Source organism: Helianthus annuus, chromosome 1, assembly GCF_002127325.2.
Source record: "Helianthus annuus cultivar XRQ/B chromosome 1, HanXRQr2.0-SUNRISE, whole genome shotgun sequence".
NCBI classification, from domain to species: domain Eukaryota; kingdom Viridiplantae; phylum Streptophyta; class Magnoliopsida; order Asterales; family Asteraceae; genus Helianthus; species Helianthus annuus.
In genome coordinates, this window is record NC_035433.2 from 14,216,641 (window position 1) to 14,232,207 (window position 15,567).

The following is a 15,567-nucleotide window of genomic DNA, read 5'->3' on the forward strand; positions in this document are numbered from 1 at the left end:
TTATAAATTAACTTGTCTAATAAACCAATTATGTATCCATAATCTAAACACATTACCGTGTTACAGAAAATATATTACAATTTTATTTATAAGATTATTCTAAATGGGAATGTATAAGGGTGATTTCATAAAAATAAAGAAAGAATAAGTTTTGTTCCGCATGAATTTTAAGTGATCATGAACATAAATATGGTCACCCTTTGAAAAAAAAACATATACAGAAACATAGACAAAAGCTTGAAATCTTAGTAGCCTAGTTTATCGAATATAGGGTCAACATTTAGTCCCAATTTTCCATGAAACAAATCCAAAAGCTTCTCTGTTGGTGTAAAACCTACAACATAGAGATACATGTGTATATCAGATTCTTTATAGCTAAATGGGAAATGTGTCAAACAAGTTTAATAACACCGCTGCCATTCCCAAGATTCTTCTTCAGCGGGTGCAAAAAGCTAACGGTCAAGAGGGTCAAATACGCCAAATAATGTACCTGCAACAAAACATCAAAACTTATTTGGCTGCAATAATAAGTTTCACACCTCACATTAAACTTCTATCACTACTTTACATTTTTTTCTAAAGCAGCACTACCCTTTACTTTCAATTGCTGATAGCTAACATACTCCTTCATTGCAATAAAAACGACTCAAATTACTACATTGGTTATTGCAGGTCTATGTGCTAAAAAACACACTAATTGGCTGTGTAAACCTTTTAAGCAGTAAACTTGACATTGTTAAACACAAGAAAAAAACACTTTAAAAGTTCACAGCTAAACACAAATGACACAATTATAAAGTTGTAGTCATCAGGAAAGATACCTTTGTAAGTCGGCTAAGACTTGGACCACGATGAAGTTCCCCCCACGATTAATCAAATCAAGCACCTGGCTCCGTTAAAACACCCATCATGATCAGCACGAAATAGAAGAATGTATAGGGAACTTTAATTAATAAACGCTTAAATTGCGCAAATTAGAATTACCTCCTTTGGGGTCTTTTTAACTATGTAGACCTAAATATCTACCCAACAAACAAAATCCCAAATTAAATCGCTGCACATAATCTCAATTAGTTCAAATTCATCCATATGTTCACCGGTTCCAATAAAAAGGAGTGGCCTTTTTGTTGCTGCAACTCTGTATGTACGATTCGATATTAAATACCCATCAATGGGTCCCTGCACACCACAAAGAAACCAAAAAAGATCACAAAAAATTAACCAAGCTGAAATGAAATAAAATATTCGCGCAATATCTGGCTTTTTAAAAAGAGTGAAGTGCACCCAGACAATAGGCACATAAGTGTGCCGCTTTTTATACACAAGGCACAACTTATTTATATACTTATAAGTGTTCATGAATCACAGAACCTGTGAAGCCACCCACACCACCGTTTGTTGTAGGAGCTGCTACAAATCGTCTACAAGAGCAACGTTGAGTCTACAAAATGCAACCAAGGAACCACACTATAACTTTTTAAATTTAAACCAAGATTTTTTTAGTTAAAGATATTAATCTATGAGAGCTAAAGTTTGAGTTAATTATACCATGGCAGATTCTCGGCATATTTGGACCAACTGATGACAAAAGCTTATAGCTGCACTATTGGTTACCGTTCTTGAAGTGTGACCTCTACCACCGTTTAGAAGGGCATATATGTAATCAAGAAGTGTGACCTCCACCACCGTTTAGAGGGGCAGATCTGTCTTCAACGGCGGTGATAGGTTGTGCTTGAGGCGCTAACAAAGAGGAAGATGGTGGAGGATGAGAAACCCTAGATGGGAACTCAAATTTCAAGAGTTTGAATATATATAATATTCAGTAAAGATCTTAACCAAAATGCAATTCAGCATTCAAATGCATCATGAAATCACAGCCCAAGTCACAAACTAAACCATAAGTACCAAACACGGAAACCCTAACTACTAAACATTAAAATCGATTACCAATCTGGAAGGAATCATCTTCAAAAGTGTGAATCCTGATTAAGATTTCAAATAATCATTATACCAACTACAAATTGCAAGAATACTATCTTTTTTTATTATAACCTAAATGTTGTACATATCATTTAAGCAAACTAAATAAGCTAATACATCAGTTCAAACAGCAAATAAAAAACCAAAATTTACACAAACACAAATCCGATTTCAATAAAAACTTCAGACCGAATATCCCTAGACAACTGGTGAGAACAAAGAACAACGAATATTCCTGTACATATCATTTTGCTATTATAACACGTTAAAATTTGAAAGAAAAGGCCCCAAGATTCAAACCCCTGCGGATCATGTCAGCACAATTATGACGTGGCGGATCAAAGAACAGCATTAGCCTAACAAACTGCCATGGTCCTCCAGGTTGGGCCGACCCGTAACAACCACACTATTGTTTAATAATGACACGTGTAGGTCAGAACCAAAACGGGTCAGATTGACCCATAATATTTCCACCTTTTTTTAATAAAAAATAGGTCTGTGGCTCTATGAAATCTGAACCAAGTCAGGCGCAGATAAGTCGAACAGGAAAACAGGTCAGAACCATTATGGGTTGGGTTGACCCGTAGCATTTTCACCTCCTTTTTTAATAATAAAATGAAGCATGTGATTCTATAAATATAAATTAACTCACAGCTTTAGCGCCTTGCTTTATGAGAAATAAAGATGCATTTTCGCCAATTGCTTTAGTATCCATATGTCCTAATATTCAGCAAGATATGCAAAACAAAATATTAACATATGTAAGAAAGCTTTACAACCAGTGAAAATCAATACATGTTGCTTAATTCATAGCACTAAGCATGACTAATTCAAAACATGTTGCTTAATTTGTATCACTAATCTTGATTATTCTACTGAACTGTCACTATAAATTAGTTTACACCGCATATTTCATCAAATATATAGCTTCACATGTTTATTATACATCTAGAAATTGTGGCGAAATTAGTTGTAAACTGACTTATATCCATAGTTGTCTCTTGGACATTTCATCGAATACATGGTGTTATTTCACTGCAAGTTTTTCCCCACCCCAAATTGTTGACATGAACACACAAATTCTTTTCTAGTAATAGAATAATATCCTAATCCATGGTAAATACCTCAACAGTGAAGTGAAGGTATGCAAAAGAATCAAGAAACTCGATGAATGTCTTCTTGAAAAATTCATTGGAGCCTGAAGGGTCAGCAGGACTTAGTGTTAGCCACACTGAGCCATTATATCCAGTTTGTGGGAAGGATTTCCAGCCAACCATCTAAACGCATCCCCTAATAAAACAACACTTGCATCACTTGTAATTATAAATCAAATATTGGCGTCTAGAAACCAAAGTAAACTGTTTAAATAAAGGTCAAAAACCGCATCTCAAACATAATCTACCTTATCTCGTGCAAACTTCAACTTGCTTTAAGTCCTGTCAAAGAAGTCATCTTCACTTTTACCCTCAAAATATGGAGGTCGAGTAAACATGGATTTGATTCTTCCAAAAAAACATAAATAAATCAACTAAAATTCGTAATATATTAACAATAATCATCAAATAATCAAAATATAAATCAACTAAAACGCAAAGTACTTAGGGTGAGGGTAAATTACCAAGGCTTGTGTCATCGTCTTCCACCCACAACCACTATCTTTGAGGAACCTAAAACATATCTGAAAGTATTACACACAAACAAAAAAAGGTAGATCGACTCAAATAACAAACAAAATAGGTAGACATGATTGTTACCTTTTTTGACAGAGATGGCAGTCCAGCACGCCGGAACCCTAATCGTCTTACCGGAAGCCATTTAAAGAGGATCTTTGTGTATCTACGAAACAAAATTAAAGTAAAAAACATTAAAAAATAACCAAAACTGAAGAAACAAAACACATACAATCTCAACAATAGCATCAAATTTATGCAAAAGATTACCGCTGGTACACGCAGCAGAGTTCGTCAAACCTTCATAAACCCTAGAGCATCCATTATCTCGGCTCGGATTCCGACTGGAATCTCTGAAGAAACGTGACACATTCCTTAAACCATGACCTACAAAAAAAAGACGATCCATGTCACAACACAAACAAATGTAAGTGAAATCCATTGAATCAATGAGAAATAGTGTTCAAAATCAAAACACGGCGTCACTTACCCTTGATGAAGGTAGCAATAACACCAAAAATACCCTATATCAGAACTAAGAGGTCAGAATCTTTATATCTGGTGAAATTTTCATGGAGGAAAACCCTAGATCCAGATCCAGATCTGGAATCGCCAGAGAGAGAGAGGGAGAGAGGAGTAGGGAAGGAAGCGGGCGATTTTGAAATGTTTTGAAATGGTGAAACCCTGATGTATATTCAGTGTTTTTTATTAGAAGGGTATAAGTGGAAAGTGAAGTTTTCTGGTGCTTAAAAGACTTGTACATCATGCTTTAGGGGTGTTTTAAGGAAATTTCAATGACCTTAAGAAGTCCTTTGGATATGTATATTATATATAGTATAGATATATATATATATATATATATATATATATATATATATATAGGAGACAAGATCTAGGAGTAGTAAAGTTTATCATAGGAGAGGATGGACGGGTTTTAGTCAAGGCACATGACATTAAGTTGAGAGGACAACCCTACTTCCATAATCTTTTCAACAACGGTAAGGCATACCAATAAGATAGCAGCAATCCCAGGACTCAAAGGAATTCCTACTGCATGAGGATCACACATGAAGAGGTGAGGATGACACTTTGGAAGATGGGAAGAGGCAAGGCCAATTTAGGTATGGAAGTGTTTGGGGAAGAAGGAGTTCGATGGTTAACCCTTTTGTTCAATCGTATTTTCAAGACTGGAAAAATGCCAGATCAGTGGAGGAGTAGTGTCGTGGTGCCTTTATACAAGAATAAAGGAGACGCTCAATGTTGTGGGAACTATAGAGGAATCAAACTGCTAAGTCACGCTATGAAACTCTGGGAGAGGGTAATTGAAACTAGAATTAGAAGAGAAACTCAGGTTTCAGTAAACCAATTTGGATTCATGAAAGGGAGGTCAACTACAGAAGCGATACATATTCTAAGGAGATTGATGGAAAAATATAGAGAGAAGAAGCAAGATTTACATATGGTGTTTATCGACCTTGAAAAGGCATATGACACTGTCCCACAGCAACTAATTTGGGATAGTTTGGAGGGTCGAGGCCTACATAGGAAGTATATAGACATAATTAAGGATACATACGATAGAACGGAAACTAGTGTCCGCGCGCCTGTAGGAGATACAAACTTCTTTCCTGTGAAGGTAGGACTACACCAAGGGTCTGCGTTAAGCCCTTTTTCTTTTTGCGGTTGTCTTAGATGAGTTGTCCAAGTTGATTCAGGAGACAGTTCTGTGGTGCATGCTTTTTGCAGACGATATTGTGTTGATTGCAGAGACTAAATAGTGCCTGAACGCGAGGGTAGAAGAATGGCGAGTAGCTCTAGAGGGCAAGGGCCTAAGGATTAGTCGATCCAAGACTGAGTATCTACACTGTGATTTCAGTGGTGTAGCCGATGACAATGACACCCAAATCACCATTGAGGATCAAATGGTACAAAATTCTGATGCAATTCTGATGAAATTGGCAAAATTCTGTGAACTGCCAGATATTGCACGACCGTGTGATCCAACCGCACTACCGTGCGTGACCTACGATCCCAGAAGCACTGCCAGTGCAGGAGCGTGTGCCACTGATTACTCGGCACGCACGGCCGTGCTTCTCAACCGTACCCCCGTGCAAGCCAACGGCACTCCCGTGCGAGCCAACCGCACCCCCATGCACCACCTGGACCATACTTTCTGATCACGATTCTGATGACCTCGCACTACCATGCGACCATTGGCATGACCATGCCAACTTGGTGACCGAGACAACTTGTCCACTAGTCCACTTGTCTGACCCCGAATCGTAGAAATGATGTCACCCGAAAATGTGCCAGTGCACGGCCGTGCGATCCAACGGCACGGCCGTGCCAAACTGAAAATTGCCTATAAATAGCAGCATTCGCTACTAATCAAAATGTTGGGTTTTTATCCATGTTTCTGGGCGATTTCTAGGTTCCGAAGCAGTCCTGATCAGACCCATTTGAAGCCTCAAGATCGAGTGGAAGCATAACCGATCCAACCCATCAATTCCTTGCTTGTTTATGGTTCGATTCCTTGTTCTTATACATGTATTCTGATCATTATTCAAGTACTGAGCTGATGTAATTTATGTAATAGTAGTTATAAACTTGTTTCTTGAATAATCTTTATGTTGTAATCTTCTTTGTATGAATCTTTAGTACTTTTTCATGTTGAATCTTCATGATTATATAATGAATGTTTCATAGATGTTGAGTTCTTGATTATGTTTGATTGTCTTGGATAATGAATATGTGGTTAGTGGGATGGTAACTATTTCTTGATTAATCACTTATTTGTAGACTTTGTTTACACCATGAAACTGGACCAGGTTATTGGTTTTATACAAGATATATCTTATTTTGATTAGGAATGCTTTCTTGCACGTAAGGGTTCTAACGAATTATATGGTGCTGATTACATGTTCTTGAACGCAGTTTATGATCCTTGTTTAGTAGTTTTGATCTGAGATTGCTGACATGGTAGATTTGTGTTTAAGACTTGTAAAGGTGAAATATTTTGTTATATGATCTACTTAATTGCTTATCCTCATGGTTGTATTGTGACCATCGGTATTGCTTTCTTTGATAAGTGAGGTTAGGAATCCAGACCGGTAAATAACCTATCTTTAAAGATTCGCATGAATAAATATCAATAGCTCGCTAATGAATGATTTTAGGTAGTTAACGTGTGACCATCGCGTTGACTTTCCGAAGAATCATAATGCTAGAAATCTAGACCCGGTAACTAGCTGTCTTGCAATTGGAAAATTGATTAAGTGCTTTTGTGACATATCTAAATAACATGTTTAGGTTGTTTGTGAAACAAGATAATATTTGTTTTTCATATTTGGAGTCTATTATGTTTTAGTTATAATTTTAGATAATTTAGTTAAACAGCCATTCACTTATCCTTTTATCCGGTAATCTAATGACAAAGATTTAATACTTAATAACGCCAGTGTTCCATGGATCTAGATCTGGCTCTTACCAATACTTTACTACATATATTACGGGATACACTTGTCCTTTTGTGTGTGTTTTAATGTTAAGGTATAAACTATTTTTATAAATATTAAAACCCACGTGAGTACGAAGTTCATTGTAAATAAATATGTGCGCCTCGCACAATTTTATACACTATTATAACACTAATAGAGAGTATGGTAAGTAAGAAATAAAGATTCTTTCATTTCCATGTAAAGATCATTTCCTTAGGGTAATTCGGTGGTATACTATATGTATGTCGTCAAGTTTTTGGCGCTGTTGCCTAGGAACACAATGAAATTTTTAGAACAATCCGAGTCATTATTTTACCGGTGTACAAACTGTGAATACTTGTACATTTTTGTAGTTATTTGTTTTGTTATTTACTAAATTGTTAATATTTAACTGTTTGACTAACTTTTCTTTTTCTGTTTTACTAACCAGCTAACTGCTAACCATCTAACTGACTAACTCACTAACATACTAACTTTTTATTTATTATTCAACTAACATTTTCTTTATTTCAGTTATTTATTTAATTCAGTTATGTGTTCGGAATCGAACCATTTTCATTTATTTATTTATTCAATTTATTTATTTCATTCTAGTACAGTTATTTCAGTGTTTCATTCATTTCAATTCAGTTATTTCAGTTCTGTTTATATTTATATTTATGCCCGTGTTCGCACGTCGAACCACTTATACATATATATATATATATATATATATATATATATATATATATATATATATATATATATATATATATATATATATATATATATTTCATTCTTGCATTTATTTACATTTATTTATTTACGCTCATTTATTCAATTATTCATTTCTGTCCATTTATTTATTTAGTTAGCTACTAATTTATTCATTTATTCATTCATTTGCACTCATTTAATTACTTTATTTACTTGTTCGGAATCGAGCAGCTTGTTTAATTATTTATTTATTTACTTCACGAAAATAAAATAAAAACAAGATTTCTGATGATTTTCAGATTTCTGATGAATTTACCAGAGTTTCTGGTAAAATATAAAAATTTCTGATTTTCAATGAGATAATCAGATTTCATCAGATTTTTATTAGATCTCATCAGAAATTCTAAAAAAAATAAAAAAATTTGATGAGTTTATCAAATTTTCTGGTAAATTCTGATAAATTTATCATAATTCCTGGTAAAAAAAAATTAGATTTTTGAAGCGATCATCAGATTTCCATCAGAGTTCATCAGATTCCGTCAGATTTTCTGATTAAAAAAATTATAAACAAGCAAATAAATAAATAAATAAGTATTATAGTATATATATATGTATATATATTTATAATAGTATAATATATTACATTCTTTTTCCGTATAATGCTTTCCTTTTATTTGTAGGTTGATGTCCTCAACCCCTATACCCGCTATTGTTGAGCCAGCCAACGAACCAGAACCTAACCTAAGAAGAAGCAGGAGGCTTCATGAAAGACCCCGTGTTATTGCACAAAGAATTGCTGTAGCAATTGACGAACCGATGATACTTTTTGATAGCGAGAGTTCAGAAGATGATAGAGGAAGCATCATGGCGGAAGACGACCGACCATTGAATGAAACCGGCCGACCAGGAGGAGAGGGCTTGCTACCGAGCATCGCCCGACCAACAGTAATAGCACCTTGTTTTGAAATCAAATCTAGTATTATTAATATGTTACAAAATTCGGTGCAATTTGATGGGAAGGATCACGAAGATCCGGGTCGACACATCGCTTCGTTTCTCAAAGTGTGTTCGACTTTCAAAATACGAGACGTTTCTGAAGACACAATCCGTTTGCGGCTCTTTCCATTCTCTTTGTGAGACAAAGCCTGATCTTGGCTTTTCTCACTTCCGGCAGGATCCATCACGACTTGGAACGAGATGGCAGAACTTTTCATGCAAAAATACTTTCCTCCAGAAAAGACAGCCAAGTTGAAGAATCGTATTATGACATTCAAGCAGGACGATGGGGAATCTCTACACGCTGCGTGGGAGAGATTCAGAGATCTTTTGATTGATGTCCCACATCATGGGCTGTCCAAAAGGCAGCTTGTACTTAATTTCTACCAAGGACTCAATTACGATTCACAAGAACGTTTAGATGTATTGCAGGAGGCGATCTTAGAACAAAAACACCCAATGAAGCCTACGTAATTTTAGAAAAAGCTACCTTGAATTCAAGTTCTCGACACAATGGGGTGCGAACTAAAGCATCATCCATTCTTGGAGTTCATGTTGTAGATACATATACGGCTCTTACAGCACAGATTGGAGCTTTGGCAGCAAGACTTGATCAATCTCAAAATGTTTCGCAGGTTAAATCATCATGTGAGCAGTGTGGAGTTTTGCACGAGCCAGGTACTTGTGAGCAGGGTGTTATGTTTACAGGCCATGAGGAGGTGGACTATCTGGGCAATCAAATCAGACCCCAAAATAACCCCTACAGTAGCACGTACAATCCGGGGTGGAAGAATCATCCAAACTTTGGCTGGAAATCTGGTTCTGGGAACCCAAACCCACTCGGATATGATTAGCGTACTCCCGCGCCACAGCAGCCCCAGGGACAGCCTTACCAATCTCAAGGTCAGTCCTTCCAGCCACATTACTATCATCAAGGCTTCGGGAGCAGTTCCCAGCCTCATTCCTCTTAGAGTAACTCTAAGCTAGAGGAGATGATGGCACAACTGTTAGGAAACTTCAATTGTGCTAATCAGATAGTTGAGAACCGCTACCAACAACACGAGGAATGCTTCATGGCCCAAGAAGGGGAGATGCGGAGTCAGAAAGCTTCTATACAGACCATTGAGAATCAGGTTGGATAGTTGGCTAAAATGTTGTCTAAGAGACCCCCGGGTGGTCTTCCAGGAAACAAAGAGCCGAATCCGAAAGGGCGTGTCAATACCCCGCACGTTTAACAAGTGTGGGAAAAATGAGTCTAGCTATCGACTCGCTGACAAATGTAGCGAGCGTGTTTTCACACGCTTAGGGTATAGATGTAAATATTTAATTTATCACATTTATTTCCTTGTTCGTTAACTTATTCTATTTTTTAGTAGGTTTGAACAAGATTGATTCATGTCTTAGGAAGTTTTGAAGTTAGTTTAAAGTTAAAACATGTAAAACCATGCAAAAATGGTGAAATCTATTGAGAAAAAGGAGTTGAAGAGCATTCTGTTACTTCTGTCTGCAGAATGTACAGATAACGCACGGTCGTGCACCTGATCTGCACGACCGTGCACTTCATAATCACATCTGACCAAGAACGACGTGCATAAGGTGGTCGTCGGACACGCACTACCGTGCACAGCAGCATCACGTTGCGAACCACAGTGCACAGGTTGATGCGCACTACTGTGCACGACTTTTTAGCAACAGTAATTTTTCAGGGTATAAAAACTAACTTTCAAAATAAATAAATAAATAAATAAAAACCCTTCAAAATTACTAACCCTGGCCACACACCCATTCTTGGCTCTCCCACTCCTAAAACCAACCAATTTTTGCAAGGATTTAACTCAAATTTTCCATCAATGTATGATTCCTTACTTGTTTATAGTGTGTGTGTTTTTTTTGTTTAATAATGGATTTGGTTTTAGTCATCTAACGGTTTGATCAATAGTATTGTTTGCTGTTTTTGTTAGTGACGTACTTGGCAGGTATATAGGGACGCACACAGAGTCAAGAAGACTTATATTCAAAGTCTATTCATACAAGTCTACTTTAACTCTAAGGGAGTACTTCTATCCTTTTTCACACTTTAGTTTAGCTCTTCATAATCGCTTAACTAACACGTGTTTCACCTTGGGGACAATGTGAAGTTAAAGTGTGGGGAGGGGTTTAAGGGTTTAACTTTGTTTGTCCTTGAGTGTCCTCGTTTTTGTATATATTTATTTAAAAAAACCTTTAAAAAATTACAAAAACGGTCAATTGCGTTCTTTAGAAAGCATCAGATGTGATCAAAACCGACAAGCCAAATCGATTTTTGAAAAAGATAACTAAAAGCGTGACAAACAAAAAGAAAGACTTGCATATTTATCTTTACATTTATACCCATTCCTTCCCTTTTCGTGAGCATATTTTTGAGCCTTTTATTGCTTTCTTGACATGCTTATTGTTTTTTTCGGAATATGAGTGAGCCGGATGTTTTATGCAATTTAGAACTTGTCATTAGTATACTTTTCAAGATCATGAATATGTGAACATGGCATGAATATGATAGAGGCACTTAGGATACCCTTCTTGTGTTAGCCTTTTTCTTTGTTTATATCCCGCACCCAACATTATCCATTAGTTCGCTATGTTGAGCCTATTTTCCATGTTTTCCAAATTTACCCAACTACTTAACCTACTTAACCAAATTTAGCCTTTTTATTTTTAAACCTTTGTGTTAAAACTCGATCAAAGTTATTATCCAACTAGCTTGTTTGTAGTTATTTCCTTGTAAAAAACAGAAAATAGAGATCGAAAAACAGATCAAAGACGATCAAGTTAGAGCAATTTTAAGTGCTGAATAGTACAAGATATGTTGTATAGCTTGAAGGGTAAAATCGTCTTTAAGCGTTATTTATGTATAGTTGTTGATTCATTTACGCTAGTTACAAATAACCGTCGAGTTTTAACCGTTTAGCCACTTTTAAATATCCATTCCACACCCTTAACCATAGCCTATCATTACATCCATCAAAGACCTCTTGATTTATGCTTTTTCGCATGTTAATTGGTGGAGATTAGATCTTTTCACAAGCTTATGATATTGCATGATTCGTTGACTTGGCATTGAGTGTTTTACACATACACTTTACATGTATGATTCATAAATATAACCGAGTGTGTGTGAACATTGTGAGAAATGTAAAGATTTGCTTGCTAAGTCGAGCGAAAGTGGAATCATTGCTTTTTGGTTATCTTTATTTATATTCGCATACACGCTTGTTTGGTCTAAAATATTTGATGATTGACTTTTTGGAAAACCGCTTGACCATCGAAATAAATTAGTAACTTTGTAAATTTTTAGATTCGTTCATTTGCTTTATTTAAGTTTGCTTGAGGACAAACAAAGTTCAAGTGTGGGGATGTTTGATATACGTTAAATTATACATGTTTTATCCCATAATTTACTTTTAAGCGTTTTTGACCGAAACTGTGATGTTTAGGTACCAAAACAGGTACTTTTCTATTTTCAGCTCTTATACAAAGGGCAAAAGACAAATCTGATGAAAACGAGGCAATTCTGATGAAATTGGCAAAATTCTGTGAACTGCCAGATATTGCACGACCGTGCGATCCAACCGCACTACCGTGCGTGACCTACGACCCTTGAAGCACTGCCAGTGCAGGAGCGTGTGCCACTGATTACTCGGTATGTACGACCGTGCATCTCAACCGCAACCCCGTGCAAGCCAACGACACTCCCGTGCGAGCCAACCGCACCCTCATGCACCACCTGGACCATACTTTCTGATCACGATTCTGATGACCTCGCACAACCGTGCGACCATTGGCATGACCGTGCCAATTTGGTGACCGAGACAACTTGTCCACTAGTCCACTTGTCTGACCCCGAATCGGAGAAATGACGTCACCCAACAACGTGCCAGTGCACGGCCGTGCGATCCAACGGCACGGCCGTGCCAAACTAAAAATTGCCTATAAATAGTAGCATTCGCTACTGATCAAAATGTTAGGTTTTTATCCATGTTTCTGGGCAATTTCTGGGTTCCGAAGTAGTCCTGATCAGACCCATTTGAAGCCTCAAGATCGAGTGGAAGCATAACTGATCCAACCCATTAATTCCTTGCTTGTTTAAGGTTCGATTCCTTATTCTTATACATGTATTCTGATCATTATTTAAGTACTGAGCTGATGTTAGTTATGTAATAGTAGTTATAAACTTGTTTCTTGAATAATCTTTATGTTGTAATCTTGTTTGTATGAATCTTTAGTACTTTTTCATGTTGAATTTCATGATTATATAATGAATGTTTCATTGACGTTGAATTCTTGATTGTGTTTGATTGTCTTGCATAATGAATCTGTGGTCAGTGAGATTGTAACTATTTCTTGATTAATCACTTGTTTGTAGACTTTGTTTACACCATAAAACCGGACCAGGGTATTGGTTTTATACAAGATATATCTTATTTTGATTAGGAATGCTTTCTTACACGTAAGGGTTCTAACGAATTATATGGTGTTGATTACATGTTGTTGAACGCGGTTTACGATCCTTGTTTAGTAGTTTTGGTCTAAAATTGCTGACATGGTAGATTTGTGTTTAAGACTTGTAAAGGTTAAATAGCTTGTTATATGATCTACTTAATTGCTTATCCTCGTGGTTGTATTGTGACCATCGGTATTGCTTTCTTTGATAAGTGAGGTTAGGAATCCAGACCCGGTAAATAACCTATCTTTAAAGATTCGCATGAATAAATATCAATAGCTCGCTAATAAATGATTTTAGGTGGTTAACGTGTGACCATTGCGTTAACTTTCCGAAGAATCATAATGCTAGAAATCCAGACCCGGTAACTAGCTGTCTTGCAATTGAAAAATTGATTAAGTGCTTTTGTGACATATCTAGATAACATGTTTAGGTTGTTTGTGAAACAAGATAATATTTATTTTTCATATTTGGAGTCTATTATGTTTTAGTTATAATTTTAGATAATTTAGTTAAACAACCATTCACTTATCCTTTTATCTGGTAATCTAATGACAAAGATTTAGGTAGCGTTTGGTATGAAGGAATGGAAGGTGGAATGGAATTGATCATTATGATGGAACGAAAAGAAACATGTTTGGTTATAATGTGGTAATGGAATGGAGCATTCCAAAGGAATGTAACTCCTTCCAAATATAATAATTTCCATTCCTTGGTATGTAGGTGTTTTTTTTCATTCCTTCAAGGAATGGAAAGAAATGTGTTATTATTATTATTATTATTATTATTATTATTATTATTATTATTATATTTATACTTATACTTTTATTTTTATTTTTATTTATATTTATGTTTATTAATATTCATACTAATATTAATATATATCAAAAATCTATTATTAATTTTTATCATTAATATATTATTATTATTATTATTATTATTATTATTATTATTATTATTGAGACAATTATATTTTTGTCGTTTTTAATACAGTTGTGTTTCGTTACTTCATCTTTTTTTTTGTTTATCAAGTTGTACAAAGTAATGATTCATTCTATTCACATATGAGTAACCAAACATCACAATGGAATGGAATGATCCATTTCATTCCGTTGTCCATTCCATTACCTCGTCCATTCCATTCTCTCATCTATTCCATTACTCCATACCAAACAGACCCTTAGTACTTAATAATGCCCCTGTTACATGGATCGATATCTGGCTCTTACCAATACGTAACTACATATATGACGGGATACACTTGTCCTTTTGTGTGTGTTTTAATGTTAAGGTATAAACCATTTTTATAAATATTAAAACCCACGTGAGTGTGAAGTTCACTGTAAATAAATATGTGCGCTTCGCCAAGCCACCAAGTATTGTGCGGGAGGTTCCCAACTAAACTAAGGGGGAAATTTTACAGGGTAGCAGTTAGGCCCGCTATGCTATAACAGACTGTTGGGCTATCAAGAAGACACAAGCGCGTAAGATGGAGGTAGTAGGGATGAGGATGCTGAGGTGGATCTGTGGACACACGAGGTTTAGATCGGATAAGAAATGAGGTCTTTAGGGAAAGATTAGGAGTGGCTAGCATATTAGATAAGATTAATGAGGGGAGATTGAGATGGTTTGGGCATGTGAAGCGAGGCAAACGACGACACCTGTTAGAGTAGTGGAAACTCTTATTGTGGAGGGGAGGAGAGGAAGAACTCCGTAACCGATCTATCATCTATAAACGACACAATTTTTCAGTATGGAAGCCTTATTCTATTTTGCTCTCCCGAAATTTTCAAAAGTATTGGAGACTGTAGCAACACCATTTTTCAGTTTCGTTGTAACCGATCTATCATCTATAAACGACACAATTTATTTGTTATCTATCTTTGTTAGTTATCAAATTTCATATAGAACTTTTTTTTAAACTATTATAATTAGTTAATTAAAATGGTATTTAAATTACAAATTTATTTTTATAAAAACTTGCAACAAATACTAAATAAAGATTTTAAAGTTAAAAAAACAAATCTTATTAGTTTTAGTAAGCAAGGGCTTAAGTTGCTACATTTTGAAAGGTTTTAAACTATTTAAAACAACTCACAAAGCATAAGGACTAAAAGTGTCATTTGGCAAAAATTCAAAAAAAAAGAAAAAAAGAACCAGCGCCTTCCTCCTGTTTGAATTCCCGGCGAAACGGAATCCCTTTTTCCACACACTTTCGGTCTGCAATTTTTTGGTCCAATCTTTATCT

At 35.7% G+C, this 15,567-nt stretch overlaps 2 long non-coding RNA genes across 3 annotated transcripts; both read right to left on the reverse strand.

Moving 5' to 3' along the window:
- Positions 1–234: 234 nt before the first annotated feature.
- Positions 235–1,225, reverse strand: LOC110934282. Its single transcript, XR_002588201.2, has 2 exons — positions 822–1,225; positions 235–490 (listed from the first exon to the last, which is right to left on the reverse strand). It is a non-coding gene; the product is annotated as an uncharacterized LOC110934282 (long non-coding RNA).
- A 2,164-nt stretch (positions 1,226–3,389) lies between these two features.
- On the reverse strand, positions 3,390–4,038 carry LOC110934284. Of its 2 annotated transcripts, none has more exons than XR_002588204.2 (4): positions 3,921–4,038; positions 3,735–3,816; positions 3,599–3,647; positions 3,390–3,482 (listed from the first exon to the last, which is right to left on the reverse strand). It is a non-coding gene; the product is annotated as an uncharacterized LOC110934284 (long non-coding RNA). The 2 variants fall into 2 exon arrangements; XR_002588203.2 differs by having other exon boundaries at positions 3,951–4,005.
- Between the last annotated feature and the right edge of the window lie 11,529 nt (positions 4,039–15,567).